Source organism: Apium graveolens, chromosome 8, assembly GCF_009905375.1.
Source record: "Apium graveolens cultivar Ventura chromosome 8, ASM990537v1, whole genome shotgun sequence".
Classification (NCBI taxonomy): Eukaryota; Viridiplantae; Streptophyta; class Magnoliopsida; order Apiales; family Apiaceae; genus Apium; species Apium graveolens.
Genome location: NC_133654.1, coordinates 104,386,849 through 104,399,045, shown reverse-complemented (window position 1 = coordinate 104,399,045; position 12,197 = coordinate 104,386,849). Strand labels below are relative to the sequence as shown.

The 12,197-nt window shown below is 39.4% G+C and overlaps 1 non-coding gene across 1 annotated transcript; it reads left to right on the top strand.

The window, feature by feature from the left end:
- The first annotated feature begins 11,044 nt into the window (after nt 1–11,044).
- LOC141681759 (small nucleolar RNA R71) lies at nt 11,045–11,151 on the top strand. Its single transcript, XR_012559183.1, has one exon. It is a non-coding gene; the product is annotated as a small nucleolar RNA R71 (small nucleolar RNA).
- Nucleotides 11,152–12,197: the final 1,046 nt, after the last annotated feature.

Below are 12,197 nucleotides of genomic sequence, written 5' to 3'. Positions count from 1 at the left end.
ACCCCACAATATACACACACATGCCACAAGTTATAGTCTCAGAAATGAATACCAAAAATAACACAAGTCATTTTATTCCATATTATAAGCCATTACACCTCAAGAGGGTTTCTGAATAAATTTACATTTCTTTGCCATTATTACAATTCATATAGATACATAAGTCCGGTACAACAAAAGTGAAAGCCTAGCCTACTGGTAGTTCCTACCTAAGCTACAACGGCATCAACGCCTACAGGAAACTGCGGAATGTTTCCTAACCGCTCATGAATTGGGAGCTTGATCATGTTCATCTTGTCTATCTGTTGTTGTGTGATGAAAGAAGAAAGCAAGGGTGACCAACAAGTCCACCGAAATAATATGTATAATGAATAACAATATATGAGCATTCTCATAGCACTCATGAAAGTCTTGGTCAAGAAGAATTGAACCAAGTTGATATCTTAACGTGTCCAAGTCGCAAAATATTCAGTATATATATACATATATACTTTTCACAATCTTTGAAATCCTCTGACATGTATAATATACACAGAGTTCCAGTTTATAACTGTATAAAAATATCGTTGCAAGGTGATCTCATATATTTAACCTTGTCTAAACATTTTTCTGAAAACCTTTGTCATTCATAAGATAATCATTAACTAGATATAAGTTGAAAAGATGAAGTTACAAGATACTCCAATATACTTATATCTTTTTCTGAATACTACTTGAACTACCACCATTCAAGGTATAAATAGTTCATCCCATAGATGAAGCTACACGACAAAACTTGTATAGAATCAATCTTTGAAATATCATCAAAATGAAATGAAGTTATGAGATACTTCATTTGATGAAAACATCATTTTGAAAACTCGACCCTGCCAACACTCAACAATCACCCAGCCGTAGCCTTTCTATCGAAGTGCTCTGGGTAGTGTTGCAGAAATATCCAATTGGATGATGAACTCATTATGGGAGTTTACCGCGCCAGGAAGACCACTTACGATGATCAGTCGCAGTATTGCAACCCCGCCATTTTTTACATGTAGAGGAGAACAGTCGGATTTACTTATCAACCGAACCCTGGACTCCTAAGGAATGGACCGTCTTAGCGGAACTTCCGGGCCATTTGGGCCAATAAATAAGGTTGGGCCGGCGCCACTCGACCACTTATGCCACTCCTAGTTCAGATGAAATCCATGACTCTGAAACTTAAAGCTCGTCTCCCCTTTCCCTAAGTAGGAACTTGTTGATACGACTCCACCAAGAAGTCGCATCTACTTGGAAAGAAAAACTCACCGATATTTCCTAGGCGATGCCTGTTAATGGATTAACTTTTTCCAAGAATTTTACTTCCCGAGTGTTGGGTAAGTAATCAAAAACTCTTTTATCAAAATAGCAACCTTGTTGCGAATATAAGAATACATCACGGAGCCGGATCCCTCAGATTTTTGAGCGAGTATTTAAATCCCCTTCAAAAGGAAGATCTTAAATTTGAAAACGAGTTTTGGGATCCGCTATAACTTTTAAAATATTATTATTTAAATAATATTCCCATAAAGAATAATCCTTATAAAAATAATTGAAGTAAAAGTTTTAAAACTCATACTTGAAATGGATATTAAATAACCAAAGATATACTTATGTGAAAGTATGATCTTTATTTGAATAATCGAAAATAAGTTTGATTATCGAAACATTATTCTTTAATAAAATAAAGAATATTATTTAATAAAAGAAGCGAAGTCATAAGTCCTCGAATGAATATTCAAAATAATATTCATTAAATAAAATAAAGTTATCGAATAAACCTTATTCGATTAATAATTTTGAAAACTATATCTATATATATAAATATATATATATATATATATATTATACTCGGGAACATCGACTCCCGGTTTAGAAAATGTTTACCTTTGGGTCCCCTATACTAAGGGTATACGCAATTACTGCTTATCTCTAGAATAGGTATTATGCAACCATAAGCATTGGAATCAATAGATAGATATCAAGATTACGAAACAGACATGCATATATCCCATATCAGCATTGTGGCGCCCTCCGAACCCGGGTCAGAAGTTTGGGGTCCACACATACACACACACCTTATTTATAACCAGCTTATAACAATAATAAAGATAACATTAATATGCAGTGACCCTATTTACCAACTACCACGGATTGCAACAGGTTAAAGTATGCACACAAGCCACACATCTACTTATATCACATACCGTTCAAATCCTAATCATTCAAACTCAAACTGAGTATTAAACTTTATTACAAACTTTTACAAACTTAAATTATTCCAAAAGAAGCCTACTAGCTCAGCTTTCTCAACCCGAACCCCTAGCTCTCGCGCTAGACTGGGGATCCTCGTTACCAACTGGTTCCTTTTTAACTGGAAAGAATATAAACAACATCGCACAAATGAGCTAACTAGCTCAGCAAGTCACAATGACAAAACTGAGAATAACGATCATCAGGTGAACATGATTATGATATCAAGTGAACAATGGATTATGATTTAGAATTGGATATTATACTTTTAATTTAAAAACCAAGGTTAGGCTGCTGATCAGTCACGCACTAACCCCGAGCAAGGTACACAGCATTGCTCTGACTACTGGATCCAAGGCACACATTGGCCTAACTTGACCATTATATGGTCTGACCATGAATCTGGTCCACAATTTTATAAAAACAATCCAATTCTAACATAATAACAGAATAAGCAATAATAAACAATAACCAGAATCATTAACAATAATGAGTGTTTAAGAATGAAAGGGTTTCAATCCTTGTAAGGATCAATAAGGTAATTTCAAAGCTTGGATGCTGGGTAATGAAAGAATTGCATAACAAAGGAATCAATGTTTCAGGGTTTCAAGAATTTGGTATTTCAAAGCATAAGATATCATGGATTGAATATATAAGTAATTCAGTTCAGCATTTGGTATTTAGTTTGTATGTATTTGTGGAGTTGTATCGTAGATTTGTGGTTTGTGTTTGGGTATACAACCATCAATGGTCTAGAAAGAATTAGGTTACGGCTCAAGATCAATAACTGGAATCAAGGTTTAGGGCACAGTGCTTCAAAGCACTTACAATATCAACAAGACTATCAAGTACTACAATATCTCGAGAAAGTTCAGAACACTTGCCTGGTATTAGCTTACTACACTGCACTCGCTTCCAATCACAATCGTTTTACTCGTCCACTACCTGTTTCCCTTTCCTACGCCTTGCCTCTTCTGCTCACATATCATAAGCATCTATCAATAATCGACTCATAGAATTCTATTCAACACATACTTCTATCTACCCTTTGTTTTACCCAAATCCGATTAACGGATTGAAAGTTACGCAATAAACAGTAAACATCGAATATACAAACTGACAGCCAACTAACATATCACATATTACACATAATACGTCACATAATCAATGACATATCATTTATAAAGACATTTCGGGTCATAAATAGGCTTTCTGGTATTTAAAATGATTTTTAAAACATTTTTCTGAATTAAAACGGGTCGTTGGATCAATTTCGGATTAATAAACAGGGTTTGGTTGGCCAATTCTGGCTCCGAAATAATTTTAGAATAATTATCGAGCCTTGGAAATAATTTAGAATAATATTTTAATTATAACACTTCAATTCTTATATCAGAGTTTAACATGGATTCATGCTTTTATTCACAATAAAACAACACAAGTATGCTTATTTGATCGTGCAATGAATGAGGTCCACAAAAGACTTATACAATAGTACCCATGTAGCAAGCGTTAGGTTAGCGGATCCCAGACTATAAAAGCCTTAGGTCACTAGGCACAAAGTCCCCTAAGAACTTAATAATTCGAGTACGAAAGAGCCCACTCGTGATCAATTATACATAACACTTATTCTTTCTTTCTTTTTTTTTCTTTTTTTAACTAATTTCTGAATGAGTGCGTTTCGCTCCATCTCATTCAACCCTAGACTACTCATATAAATATGAGCCAGCTACTAGCCATTTGACACCTAGCCACACAACTAGCAATGAAATCCAATTTTCTCCAATTTTTAAATATCCATGTCTTTAATTATTAAGAGAATATCCTAAATTCCAAATATAAACAAGCGATTAACCTCGAAAAATAAACAAACCATGATCATGATATAGCATTCTAGCAACCTATAAGACTTAGTGAAATACAAGTGTCTCTAGCATGCAAATCAATCCAATAATACTCAACATTACTAAATACGACATCACTACACTCATATCAATATCACCAATTAATTGGAAAATTATCTAAGGGATCATGTTATAATGCAAATGCATGAAACTATATGACCAAATATCATAAAACTACAACAAATAAAAAAAAACTTCAAGGCAAAATATGCAACTATAACTAAACTATCATGAAATATGCAACTATATGAGACTCACACAAAACTATATTCCTTCAACTACTACCCCCAAACTTAAAATATACACCATCCTCAGTGAAGGTAATAGTAAGGAATCAGGCATACCTACTGCGAATCAGAATCCTCACCCTCAACGGGTGGAGTGTCAGGCATGTCTGAAGGCGGATACACTGAGTCCTCGCCAAATACTGGCCACTGGATGTCAACTCCGGTGGCTCTAAAAGCTATCCCAAGTACCTGGGTGAGATCGTGCGCAAACCGACTATGGATGTCATGCATAGCATCCATCCTCCTCGCGAGACGCCTATACTGCGTCGAACTCAAACTAGCTCCCATCTCTGCTCCTGCTGCCTCCTGCTGCTGCTGCGATGAACCAGCCTCATCTCCATACTGAGCTCTCCAAGCTGCTCGATGGGCATGCTAAGAACCTTCCACCGTAGCTGCTTCCATAGGTACACCACCTAGCAGATGATCATATGAATACCCAAGCCCCTTGGGATCGGGCTTCCCTCCACACCACTCTTGCATGCTCAATAGTGTAGAACTGTCGATAGGAGCACTGGGAAGCTGCAGCTGCTCATGTGCTGGCCAATGAACACCAACTGCCACGCACAACTTTATCACAATGGACGCATACAGAATAGCACCTGTAGTACCTCCTCTCAAAAATCTCAAAATCCCCTAATATATCACCATCCACAAATCAATGTAATCACCCTGAAGAATACCCCATAGCAGACGAGCACGCTCCATGGTAATCTCATGCACATGTAAAGATGGTATGATGTTAACATAAATAAACGAGTTCCAAGCCCGTGCAAACCTGTTCATGCGCGAAGCAGGGAACGTGGAGTAACCAGTTGTGCCCCTCTTGAACTTCCAATGAGTATCAGGCACACAGAGAGTAGCAACGATGAGATCCAAATCAAAGTCCTCTGGAGTCTTATCATTCCAAGTGTCCTGACCCACCTTCCTCGCAGGCTGCTCAATCACCGTCCTAATAGCTTCAGCACTGTACTCTATAGTTCTCCCCTTCACCATCGTAAAACCATTCTTTTCCACCTTGGCGTTTGCATAGAACTCCCGCACAACACTCATGGGCACAACAACGAGAGCCTCAGAGAAAGGTACCCAGCCCATCTCGAGAATCATCTCCAATAGCTTACCATCCTTCCCTGATGGCAGAAACCCCCGCTCCTTAGCAATAGGCTTCGAGAGCAGCCCTGTGTACTCCTCATCAGCCTCAGGAGTATAAAACCTGGGCCTCACACCACCTGCAGATGAAGAATCGGTGGTGCTGCTTCCAATTTGTGTTCTTTGTCTCTTGGGTGCCATCGGGATTGCCGAAGAGAGAATAAAAGCTTAAGTGTTAGAGAGAATTTATGTTTGAGAGTTTGTGATGTGGTGGAAAAGTTGTTTATAAGTGTCTGTATTTATAGGTGGAGAGGTGTGAATTTTATAAGGAATAGAAGTGGGAATTGAATGTAGGAATCGTGGGAATAATGGAATTGATTAGGAGAGGGAATTAGGGATGTGGAAGAGTAAAAATCGGGTTGGAATTGATTTTGGAGTAAAAGTCCCGATTTTACCTTATAAAACTGTTGAAATAAAAAATTTCAAACAGGACCCGGCGCGGCCGCGCGCTGGGACAGCGGGGGCGCGCTCACTCTCTAGAAAACCAGCGCGGGCGCGTGCTAGATCAACGTGGGCACACTTACCTTCTGGAAAAACAGCGCGGCCGTGCTTGGTCACTTGAGTTGGCCCTGAATTTTCTTCTTTTTCTGATTTTTTTGTGTTTTTCTCCTTTCTTCTTGTTTCCTCTACCTACTAATGTACAACAAACTTGGGTTGCCTCCCAAGAAGTGCTTCTTTTACATCGCTAGCTCGACGTAGAATCTTGAGATCAAATGGATAATAAAACGGCACTAACCACCTCGCAGTTTTCCGTGTCACCATAGTAATGCTTCAACCTCTGACCATTTACCTTGAATGCTTGGCCCAGATCAGTCTCAAAAATTTCCACCGCTTCATGTGGACACACAGTTTTGATTATGAAGGGCCCTGACCACCTTGACTTCAACTTTCCAGGAAAAAGACAGAGACGAAAGTTGAACAAAAGAACTTGTTGCCCCGGCACGAATGATTTGAGCACTAGACCCCTATCGTGCCACCTCTTGACTTTTTCCTTGTACATTTTGTTGTTCTCATAAGCTTGAAGTCGAAATTTGTCGAGTTCATTCAATTGAAGCATCCTCTTCTTTGCAGCCGCATCCAAGTCAAGATTCAATTTCTTCAAAGCCCAATATGCTTTATGCTCGAGCTCCACAGGCAAATGACACCCCTTACCATTAACCAACTGAAATGGCGACATTTCCAATAGAGTCTTATATGCTGTTCCATACGCCCAAACAACTTCATCAAGCTTCAAAGACCAATATTTCCTCGATGGACACACCACTTTCTCTAAGATGTGCTTGATCTCTCTGTTAGATACCTCAGCTTGACCATTTGTCTGAGGATGATAAGCCGTAACTATGCGATGATTCACATTATACCTTTTCACCATAGCAGTGAACTTGCGATTGCAAAAATGCGACCCCTCATCACTGATTATGACTCTTGGAGTTCAAAACCTTGTAATATTTGCTTATGAAGAAAATTAAGCACCACCTTCGCATCGTTCGTTGGCAACGCCTTAACTTTAACCCATTTCGACACGTAATCAACTGCCAACAAGATATAATGATTGTTACAAGATGAGACAAATGGCCCCATGAAGTCAATTCCCCAAACATCGAAGACCTCAACCTCTAAAAGCACATTAAGAGGCATCTCATCCTTCTTAGACATATTACCCACACGTTGACATCGATCACATTTCAAAACAAACTGATGAGCATCTTTAAACAATGTCGGCCAAAAGAAACTTTCTTGAAGAACACGAGCTGCTGTCTTTTCTCCACCATAATGTCCTCCATAAGCCGTTGAGTGGCAATCTCACAAGATCCCCCTGTTTCGCTATAAGGAATACATCTCCTGATGATTTGGTCAGCTCCTTGGCAAAAAAGAAAAGGCTCATCCCACATATACCACTTCACTTCATGTAGAAACTTCTTCCTTTTAGCATAAGATAAGTCGGGAGGCATGATATTACTCACAAGGTAGTTCACAATGTCTGCAAACCACGGGTCTTCTTCTTGCACTTCAAACAGCTGCCCGTCGGGAAAAGATTTATTTATCAATGTCCTATCCAATGAAGTAGCATTAGGATTCTCTAAACGCGAGAGATGATCATCGACTTGATTTTTCAGTCATTTTCTGTCATTGATCTCTAGTTCAAATTATTGGAGCAAAAGAACCCATCTAATAAATCTAGGCTTCGAGTCCTTCTTTGAGATGAGATATCGAATTACAGTGTGATCATTGAAAACTATCACCTTAGTCCCAAGTAGATAAGATCAAAATTTCTCAAAACCATAGACAATAGCCAAAAGTTCTTTCTCCGTAGTAGTATAATTCAGTTGAGCACCATTTAGGGTCTTACTAGCGTAGTAGACCATATGAAATATGTTGTTCTTCCTCTGCCCAAGAACTGCTCCAACTGCGTAGTCACTTGCATCGCACATCATCTCAAAAGGTCCATTCCAATCAGGTGCAGTTATGACTGATGTCGTGATTAAACTCTTCTTCAATGCCTCAAAAGCTGCAAGGCACTCGTCATCAAATTTGAAAGGAACATCTTTCTCTAGCAGAATGCACAATGGCTTCAAAATCTTAGAGAAGTCTTTGATGAAACGCCTGTAGAAACCCGCATGTCCAAGAAAACTACGAATTCCCTTAACCGAAATGGGTGGAGGAAGATTCTCAATGACCCCCACCTTGATCTTATCCACCTCAAGACCCTTACTAGAAACTTTGTGCCCGAGAATAATGCCCTGTCGTCCATGACCATAAAGTGACATTTCTTCCAATTGAGAACCAGATTGGTCTCAACACACCTTTTGAGAACATGTCCAAGATTTTGCAAGCATTCATCAAAAGAATTGCCAAAGACTGAGAAGTCATCCATGAACACCTCCACATTCTGGCTAATCATGTCAGAAAAGATGGCCATCATACATCTCTGAAATATGGATGGTGCACCACACAAACCAAAAGAAACTCGTCTGAAGGCGAAAGTACCAAATGGACAAGTGAAGATAGTTTTCTCCTGATCTTCTAGGGCGATACAAATCTGATTGTAACCCGAATAGCCATCCAAAAGACAATAGTACTCATGACCGGCCAACCTGTCAAGCATCTGATTAATGAAGGGCAAAGGGAAGTGATCCTTTCTAGTAGCTTTGTTTAGCTTCCTATAATCCATATAAACTCTCCATCCTGTGACTGATCTAGTAGGAATAAGCTCATTCTTCTCATTTGCTACCACGGAAATACCACCTTTCTTTGGCAACATTGAACGGGGCTTACCCATGAACTGTCAAAAATAGGGTAGATGATCCCTGCATCTAGCCACTTAAGAATTTCCTTCTTCACTACTTCCTTCATGATTGGATTAAGTCTTCTTTGCTGCTCGACCGTAGGCTTGCTACCTTCCTCTAGCAGAATTTTATGCATGTAGTAAGAAGGGATGATTCCCTTGATATCTGCTATATTCCAGTCAATTGCCGATTTGACCTCTCTCAGAATCCTCAAAATCTTTTCCTCATCATTATCTGAAAGGTCAGATGCAATAATAACAGGCAGAGTAGATGCATCACCTAAAAACGCATACCTCAAATGCTCAGGTAAAGACTTAAGCTCAAGAGTGGGAGCTTCCTCAATAGATGGCTTGAGGCGTTTAGGAGCTTTTTTCAATTCCTCCATTCCAAGAGATTCAAAAGGCATATCAATCTTCCTTTTCTAGGGAGAAGCATTCAAATATTGCAATTATTCTTCACCTTCATCATCTTCACTATCCGAATTCCCCAACAAGGCTTTCTCTAAGGCATCAGACCTTAGCAATTGATCAAGTTCCGATGTGACCATCGAATCGACCAACTCCACTTTTAAGCATTCCTCATTATCCGTAGGAAATTTCATAGCATTAAACACATTAAAAGTAACATCCCGATCCAGAACTCGCATTGTGAGCTCACCCTTCTGTACATCTATCAAGGTTCGTCTAGTCGCCAAGAAAGGTCTCCCCAAGATTATGGGAATCTTCTTTTCCTCCTCGAAATCAAGAATGACGAAATCGGAAGGGAAGATGAGTTTATCAACCTTGACCAAGACATCCTCCACAATACCTCACAGATATGTAATAGAACGGTCAGCCAACTTTAAGGTCATATAAGTCGATTTGGGATCAGGTAAGTCCAACTGCTTGAAGATTGACAAAGGCATCAGGTTGATGCTAGCTCCCAAATCACATAAGCATCTGTCAAAAGACACTTTTCCAATAGTACATGGATTAGTGAAGCTTCCAGGATCCTTAAGCTTCGGAGGTAATTTCTATTGTAGCATAGCATTGCATTCCTCCATAAGAGCGACAGTCTCTAAATCATCCAGCTTTACTTTCCAGGAGAGAATACCTTTCATAAACTTTGCATAACTAGGCATCTGCTCAAGAGCCTCAGCGAAAGGTATGTTGATATGAAGTTTCTTGAACACCTCCAGAAACTTCTCAAATTGCTTGTCCAGCTTCTTCTTTGTAGCCGCTTAGGAAATGGCGGTGGAGGATAGATCTGTTTCTCCCCTGTATTACCCTCAGGTGGAGTGTGCTCAACAGTTGTCTTCCTTGGTTCCACTTCTTCATCCTACTGCTCTACTTCTTTCTCAGCCCCAACTTCTATAGGCAACTCTTGAGTTTGTTCGAGATTCGCAACCTTTCCAGACCGTAAAGTGATTGCCTTTACCTGTTCCTTAGCTTCCCTCTTTCCTGGCACTTCAGTGTCACTAGGTAGTGTACCAGGATGATGATTTAGCAAGGCGTTGGCAATTTGCCCAATTTGATTTTCCAAGGTCTTGATAAAAACAGCTTGACTCTTGCACATAAGCTTCAACTCCTCTAATTCAGATTTTTCATTGGCTTGTTGCAGCTGGAGTTGCTGTCTAGGTGCATATTGTGGTTGCTGAAAACTAGGGGGGTTGTACTTCTTAGCTGGATATTGCTGATAAGGTTGTTGAACCGCATTCTGAGCATTGCTCCAACTGAAATTAGGATGATTGCGGTTGTTGCGGTGATAGGTGGCTGGCACTAGTTGTTGTGATTGCTGGAAGTTGCTCACAAACTGAGCTAATTCACTAGAAATTATGCACTGATCAGTCTCATGGGCACCAGCATAAAGCTCGCAGACACTAGCGATTTGATTAACTCCATAATTAGCCAAAGTGTCCACCTTCATCGTTAAAGCCTTAAGTTGGGTAGCGATAGCAGTTGCTGCGTCCAACTCCAGAATTCCTGCGACTTGCCCTTGAGTCAGTCTTTGGGAAGGATTCCGGTACTCATTAGCAGCCATCAGTTCAATAAGTTTATAAGTTTCATCGTAGCTCTTAGCCCACAAGGCTCCTCTTGATGATGCATCAAGCATGGGTCTAGAAGTAGAACCCAATCCATTATAGAAGCAGTTAATAATCATCCAATCAGGTATGCCATGGTGTGGGCACTTCCTTAGCATCTCCTTATATTGATCCCAAGCCTTACACAGAGATTCCCCAGTTTTTTAAGAAAACTGAGTAAGAGCATTCCTAATTACAGCAGTCTTTGCCATAAGGAAGAATTTAGTGAGAAACTTTTGGGCAAGATCTTCCCAAGTGGTGATAGACCCTGCTGGTAGAGAATGTAACCAGCACTTACCTTTGTCCCTCAGAAAGAATGGGAAAAGTCACAGCTTGATAGCATCTTCAGTCACGTCATTGAATTTGAAAGTGTCGTAGATCTCGATGAAATCCCTGATGTGTATGTTGGGGTCTTCAGTAGGAGAACCCCCAAACTGAATTGAGTTCTGTATCATCTGAATCATGCTTGACTTGATCTCGAAAGTGTTAGCCCTGATGGCTGGTTTGATGATGCTTGACTAAATGTCATTAATCTTATGCTGAGAATAATCCATCAAAGCCTTCAGATTTTTTGCTTGATCACCCATCTCTACTAAAGCCGTTTCTTCAACTTTTTCTTCTTCGAAAACTTCCCTTCGAACCACCACTTCTTTCTCGGCTTTATCCAGTGTTCTCTTATGAGTACGCGAACGCGTATGCATAGACCCTCGCTAGAGTACCTGAAATAAGACAAGGAAACAGATAAGTAACAATGTCCGAGTCAATGAACTTTAGCGACCATTGATGGAAACCACATAAAGTATAAATTAACACTGCAGTCCCTGGCAGCGGTGCCAAAAACTTGTTAGTCGTTAAACACGCGCTAATAATACACGCAAGTATACGAGTTCGCAAGTAGTATAGAATATTTTCTAGTTTATTCCCACAGAGACTGTATTGGTCAACTAATTAATTCACGCACTTAAGCAACAATGTATGGTTATTATTCAATGCTAAGACGATAACAATTTGAGGTTGTTTATAACTAAGAATTATACTAACAATTATAACTAGGAGATTAATATTGACTGAATTAATATATATGACAAACATAGGATTCTAACTTCATTAAATATTTCATTCAATATCTTTATTGTTCTTAACCTTAGCATGTAATGGTGATGACACTAATCAGATAACACAAAATTGATAAACGCCAACTTTCGTTGCACGAATACCATACTACCAGACATCCACAAAATAG